Below are 6995 nucleotides of genomic sequence, written 5' to 3'. Positions count from 1 at the left end.
AATGCATGATTATTCTTTGATTATTGGGCTTGCTTGAGGATTAATCCAAATGAGAGAATTCTTGCTTGAATTGTGTCATAAAGCTTGCTATCTATTGGTTAGATCTTTCCTCCCTAGATTTTACTTTATGCTTTAGGATAGTCTCTTCTTCTCCTCTCCTCCTTTAATTTTCAAAATCTTCCCTCTCTTTTTTTTTTTCAAAAACTTCTTGTTTTCAAACTTGAAACACTTTTTCAATAAACCTTGACTTTTGTCAAGTGATTTTCAAAATGTTTTCCTAATAAATGCTAATCCATCTTAAGCATATTCAGACCAATTTCAAAGACTTAAAAAATGCATTACTCACTCAAATCATTTTGTGCCCCTTTGTGCACTTCTTCTTTTAAAACTTTTCTCAAAGTTTAGACATGAGTCATTTCAATAGTTGAGATATAATTATCCTATCCCCATAGTATTGATGATAATTCTTTTCCATTTAAGAGAGTTAGTGGTATACTTGTTGATTTTTATCCAAGTTGGAGCCCTTCTCATGATGATGCAAAGTTCTCATACTTGTGGGTGATTAATTGAGTGCTCTCCTTAAAATGACAAAATGTCTTTTCATTAAAAATGAATAAAAATAAACATCTTTGTTATTTTTACCATGAACTACGAGCTTTTGATCCTTCATTCCACTTTGTTGGCACGTAGGCATGGGACTTCAAAAGTCTTGGCAAACACAAAAATTAAAAGAAAAATACTTCTTTCCCCATCTCTTCAATCTTTTGCAAACAATACATTTTCAAACTAAACGTAAACATTTTCAAGGAGGTTCCCATGGAGTACCATGGATGGTTAGGGTGCTAATACCTTTCCTTTGCATAATTAACCCTCAGACCGTTATCTTTTTTTAGTGTTGTTTTAAAAACTTCTTTGGGTTTTGTTCGTACTTTTTCCATTTCCCTTTGGAAATAATAAAAGCATGGTGGCGACTCTTGCTTTATGAGTTAAGTTAATCAATATCTTAATCTCAAAAATTTTACCCCTACAAAAAAGTGGCAACTCTTTTGAGGAGTAGTCCTTAGTGGGTTTAGCCCGTCTTTGTTTATATATGTATGTTGTGTTTGTTGTTATTTGTTATAGTTTGTTTCGTCTGGTGCTTAGTGATCTCTGTGTGGCGAGATAAGTCGTATTCCCGGACTTGAGTTCTGTTATAATATGAGGTTGATATAGTCTTGTTTGGATTATGTGGAGTTAATCCTTAATGAGCTGACTTGAGATCCCCCGCTCAATGGAGGGCCCTTTAGGATTACTTATGTCACACGAGTAGTCATAGTTGGCATTACTTGACCTGGGAGCCCGAGAAGTTGAGGACCTTAGAGCCCTTAACCCATATTGACCTTTTAGGATGTAGTGTGGTAGCTATTCAGGTGTAGACTTGAATTAGTTGTTACACGATACTACACTTGGACGAGTTTGTCTTGAGAATATTATTGGTTGGCGAGTAGTCGTTTAAGACGGTAATATCCAAAAGTTGGAATTATGACTCTAGGAACTTTTTAGAACCTCGTTCTACAGGTGATTATACCCTTAGTACATACATTTTGGGTTGGTTTTTACCCTTGGCTCCATGCTCGTGACTCAAGACCTTTGGACCTTGCTTGTGTGCCTTGTGTGATTTTGTTTGTGGTTGTTGCATCATACACTCATTGCATTCATGAGAATTTTTTCTCAGTTTTCAAGGAACTTTGAGATTCTCTTTGCAAACATCACAGATATTTTGATTATGGATATTGGAAGAAGGAACACTCAGAAATACAGTTTCAAATGTCCTGATCTCATGGAATTAAGGAAGCTAGCATCTTTTGTGGATGATCCTAAGGATTTCAGAGACCGTTTTGGAAGACTTTTGTCTATTTTATCTATTGAAGTTAAGGATGTTCTTCTTTGTACCCTGGTTCAGCTCTATAATTCAGTTTATCGATGCTTCACTTTCCCTGATTATCAGTTGTTGCCTACCATGGAGGAGTATGCTTATCTTTTGGTTATGCCAGTTGAAGCTAGCGGAAATATACCCGAATGCATCGCATGCTCGAACATAAAACAGAGTCGCCATCAAACTTTATTTATTCCCAAAGAAAAGGGAAAACATCGATAAAACCCTAGGGAAAGAGATATGCTAGGTAAGGAAGTCGGTTATGCAAGGGTAAGGTGCTGGCACCCCTAACATCCATGGTACTCTGTGGGAACCGTTTTGATCGTTCTTGCTCAAATGGGTGTGATATCTAAAGATTACTTCAAAAAGAATGAGGGAAAAGGAAAAGAAATAGATAAAGTGCCCGGTGAGGATTAGGGTCATCATGCCTACGTATCCTTATAATGCAATAAGGAATTCAAAGCTCCGTAGTTCATGTAACTAATGGTGGGAGGTGAAAAGAAGTTGTGATCAAGGTATGGTCTGAACCAAAGGATAATGTGTTATTTGAACTCCAACAAGGGGTGAAATATGAACCCAAGAGTAAAACTAGAATTGACCAATATGTGGACTAGCCGAAAGTGTCTGCCACTATATGGTATAGTCGAAAACAAGGAGAATTAGGTGTTTGGTTTCACAGCACAAACAACTCTTGGTTCACAAGGAGATACAAGAAGAAGCTCAAAGAGATAATGTATTTGGCTCAAAGATAGGGTATATCACATGGAGTGAATGAAGGTAGTATATGGATGCATCATGGAGATGGATGGAGGAAATAAATAAGTATGATCGCACATGATTCGAACCCTCGTACCTATGTATTCTCATCGTGCGATGAGAAAATTAGAGCAACCATAGTTCAACCTACTATGGTTGACAAAAATATGATGTGTGATAGGATTGCCAAGAGGCAAGGTGAGTTGCTCAACAAGCAAGAGTGTGTCATTAACCAATGATGGTGATCAACCGTAAGGTATTCATGAAGGCATGGTCTGAACCAAATGAACTACTAGAGTCTGAGACTCCCAGGGGTAGGAAAGAATATTTCCAAGGTCTGTACCCCATAAGGCAGAATGAAATATAGCCAGAGTCTGAACTCCATAGGGAAAGATAGATGAATGCCATAGTCTGAACTAAATATAAGGGCAAGGAACAAATTTCCAGAGTCTGAACTCAATAAGGGAAAAGGAAATATGATGCCAAAGTCTGAACTTCACAATAATATCAAAGGTTTCCAGAGTTTGAACTTCATGGGGAAGATGTATAAGCGTGTCATAGTTTGAACTATACATGGTCAAGGAAATGATATAAATGCCAGAGTCTGAACTCCATGAGGGAAAAAAGCATGATGCCAAAGTCTGAACTATGAGGAAATAAAAGAGGTAGCCAGAGTCTGAACTCCATGGGATGGATAAATGGATGCGAAAAGTATGGACTATAAGGAAGAATGATTTGTCAAAGTCTATAAGTGTATAGACAAAATCAGGATGGCCAGAGTTTGCACTCAATGTGGCAAGGATGCCAAGATCTATATCTTATAGGCAAGGAACAAAGTCAGGGTCTGTATTCCATAGGCTAAAAGAAGTTTCCAAGGTCTGCACCTTGTGGGCAAGAAACAAAGCCAAAGTTTGTCCTTCATGGGCTGAATGCCAAGGTTTGTACCTTATAGGTAAAGGATAAAGATGCCACAGTCTGAAATGTATGGGCACAATCAAGGGTTTCCAGAGTCTGAACTCAACATGGAAAGAATGCCAAGGTTTTCACCTTATGGGAAAGGAATAAAGGACACCACATTCTTGTAGCGGTAAATTCATGACCATCAAGCTATGGATAAACTTGACATCGATAAAACTAGAGTCGCCACCGCGCTTTTATTGTTTCCAAAGGAAAAAGGGAAAAGTACAAACAAAACCCAAAGATAAGAAGTTTTCAAATCAAAACTAACAAAATACCAGAGATTACAGGTAAGGGGATGAGAAAAATAGAGCGTGACGATGAGAAAATAATTCATTGATTATATTTTTGTGTTTGACAAGACCTTCAGACTTGTGCCTACGTACCAACATAAAAATGAGGGATCAAAACCTCGTAGTTTGTGGTATCAATTTCAAAATGGGTGAGTTGCTTTTAATTAAAAGTTAAATAAAAAGGTCACAAAGGGGCTAAAGGTTTGAATGAGTGTTAGTTCTTTCTGTCTTTTGAAATTTTAAGTCAATATGATTAAAATTATTTACAAGTTTAATTTAAGAAAAAAAGAAGTTCGAAAATTCAATGGCATAAGACCAAAGTTTCTATTTGAAATAAGGTCTAAGTTTGAAATCAAAAGCAAATAAGGTTTTTGAAAAGGGGAGAGATTTTGAAATTTAAGAAGTGGGAGGAGATGAATAGACTAATCCTAAGCATAAAATTAAAAGTTAAGAGTTGAAAAGATCTGACCAATGGGATGCAATCCAACAGACAAAGATGTCATATGGAAACCCATTTTTCCTTTGGATTTTGAATCAAGCAATAATCAATCAGGCAATTAGCAATATCAGACATCATGAAGATCAAGGCATCAAATAAAGATAGCCACATCCAAGTAAGCAATTCCTATAGCTAGTAGTCTTCTTTGTCTTCTCATGTATCAGATGAAATACTCATTGATTAACTCAGAATAAAGTATTAGACACAAGATCAAAATAACAATTTGCATTAAGACAATGTAGCAGATGAACTAAAACATATCCCAAGACTTGCATCAGATGAAGGCTCAGTTCATAATAGCTTGGTCTCAAAATTTTGGCATTGTCCAAGTCCTTTTTGCATAGGGGATGTTGCCTAATCCTGAGTCCAAAAGTTCAGATCAAGATCAACAGTCCACCAAACATTTTTTAGGGTTTTTATTGTTTATTAAGTGTTTTAAGGTCCTAAGACCACAAACAAAATCAAAATGCACACACAATATATACAATCACAAGATCTGGCTCAAATGAGAAAAGTGGAGATGTCATAAACATAAACAAGTTAAATGAAATGTAAATGTCAGTGAATGATAAATGACTAAAAATTAAATTTGCATAAAGTAAATGACTTGAAACTAAAGTAATATTAATAAGAGTTAGTCAAATGTTAGTCAAGGTTAATTGAATGTTAGTGGTGTTTTGCTTTTTAATTGATTAAGTCATTCTTTGGAGAACACTCAACCATCCACTCACAAGCATGGATCCTTGAACCAAGACATCTTCCATAGGAAGGAAAAAAGGCTAAGTTTCCATACAATACCATGAAGAATGGGAGACTTACAATCTCACTTACTAGAATGATATGCCTTTAGGGTCAAATTTAGCTCTATGTTAAGCAATCGTAATTTGACTTATGTAGAAGTCACAACTATCTGAGGTCGGGCAGTAAAATTTAGGTGTTAATGCATGTTAGAGACTTGGTATGATGAACCAAACTCCTAAAACATACCACACACTAAAATAAAAGATCAAAAGGGATGGATATATATCATCCATACTTGTAATGGTTCATCTGACATAAGGTCATTGATGAACCAATTAGCCTTAGGACATTTGAGATTTCATTGGTCAATGAAAGGAATGGGAAAGAATGGGGATGAAGATGAAGGGGGAAGAGAATGAGAGAAACACAAATTGGTCATGGGAGGAATTTTATCAAATTAAAACCATTCATTCATTTTGGGAGATGAAATGTACATTTCATCAATCCCCTAAATCCAATTATTTTAATCCAACAAAAGTCAAATCAACCTTGACGAAGGCCCAAATAAATAGTCAAACATCACAATACCATAAAAATGGCTCAACATAATATTTACACAATGAATCAATTAAAAATCAAATTAAAAATGCATTAAAATTCAATTTAATTTGGTCAAAATCTAAAATCTCTTCAAAACACTAAATAAATGGCCAAGAGATTTATCCTAGGTCAAACAAGGTCAAAGGACCTCAGACAAAAAATTTCATCATTTTTGAAAAGTCAAAAATATTTTTAAATAATTAAAACTATGCACAAAACATTAAATTCATGAAAAACATCAAAACTAATCCAAAAAAATAATTTTAATTCAGAAAATGAAAGAGGAAAACATTTAAATATTTTTGGTGAAAGTCACATATTTTTTGGATTAAAAATGAAATTATTATGAATTAAACAAAAGAAAGCAATTAAATGAAAAATCAGAAAGAAAAAAAGTAAGGGCCATTAGATCTCCCTCATTAATTCAGGTGGCAGATCTGATGGCCACACGTGCGTTATCCACCAAGGACCTAAGTCAAAGCGCCACACGCCAGGTAATCACAACCAAGGGCCAAAATTAAAACGTTTGGACCAGATTAGATGGCTTGGGACTTGCCAACGCACCACCGGAGCCCTAGCTCCGGTCATCTTCTCCAGTGATCACCAGCAGATTGGTCCAACCTCAACTTCATGAAAAATGAAAAACAATGACACAATTTTGAAGAGAAAATGCTCAGGAGCTCAAATCTGGTCTCAATTTTCTTCAATTCCAAGTATATAAAAAGATACAAAGATTTGAATTTTGAGGATCATGAACCGAGTTGCTTCGATTTGACCTCAAAGCAACTCAATCTTGTTGCCTACATTGGCAGGACTTCAACTAACCAAAAATCACAAGGAATAGTGAAGAATTGAGGGAGAATCAAAGAGATGAAAATTCTGAAAAATTACCTTCGAAGGAGCTTCAACCTTGCTTGATCTTGATCCCAATTGTGCTTGGCTTGGCTTCAGAAGCTTGTAGGAGGTGATTAAGATCAAAGAGAGGCTTTGACTCTTGGAGTTTCAATCTCAAAACAAAATGATATTTGAAGCTCGATTTTCAAATGAAAACCTTTAAGATTATCCTTTAATGGTGAGGGTTTGGATTGCAGGTTCAAATCTTGGGCATGAGGTCCTTAATTCTGAGCATGAAGTGTTGTATTTATAGCCAATGTGATTCATTTCCACACACTTCCAAAATTTGCCAAATTTTGCAATTCTCATTGCATGCTTGCATGGGCGTGTGATAGGCCCA

The sequence above is a fragment of the Lathyrus oleraceus genome, chromosome 3, assembly GCF_024323335.1.
Source record: "Lathyrus oleraceus cultivar Zhongwan6 chromosome 3, CAAS_Psat_ZW6_1.0, whole genome shotgun sequence".
Lineage (NCBI taxonomy): Eukaryota > Viridiplantae > Streptophyta > Magnoliopsida > Fabales > Fabaceae > Lathyrus > Lathyrus oleraceus.
Note: the sequence above shows the minus strand (reverse complement) of the source record.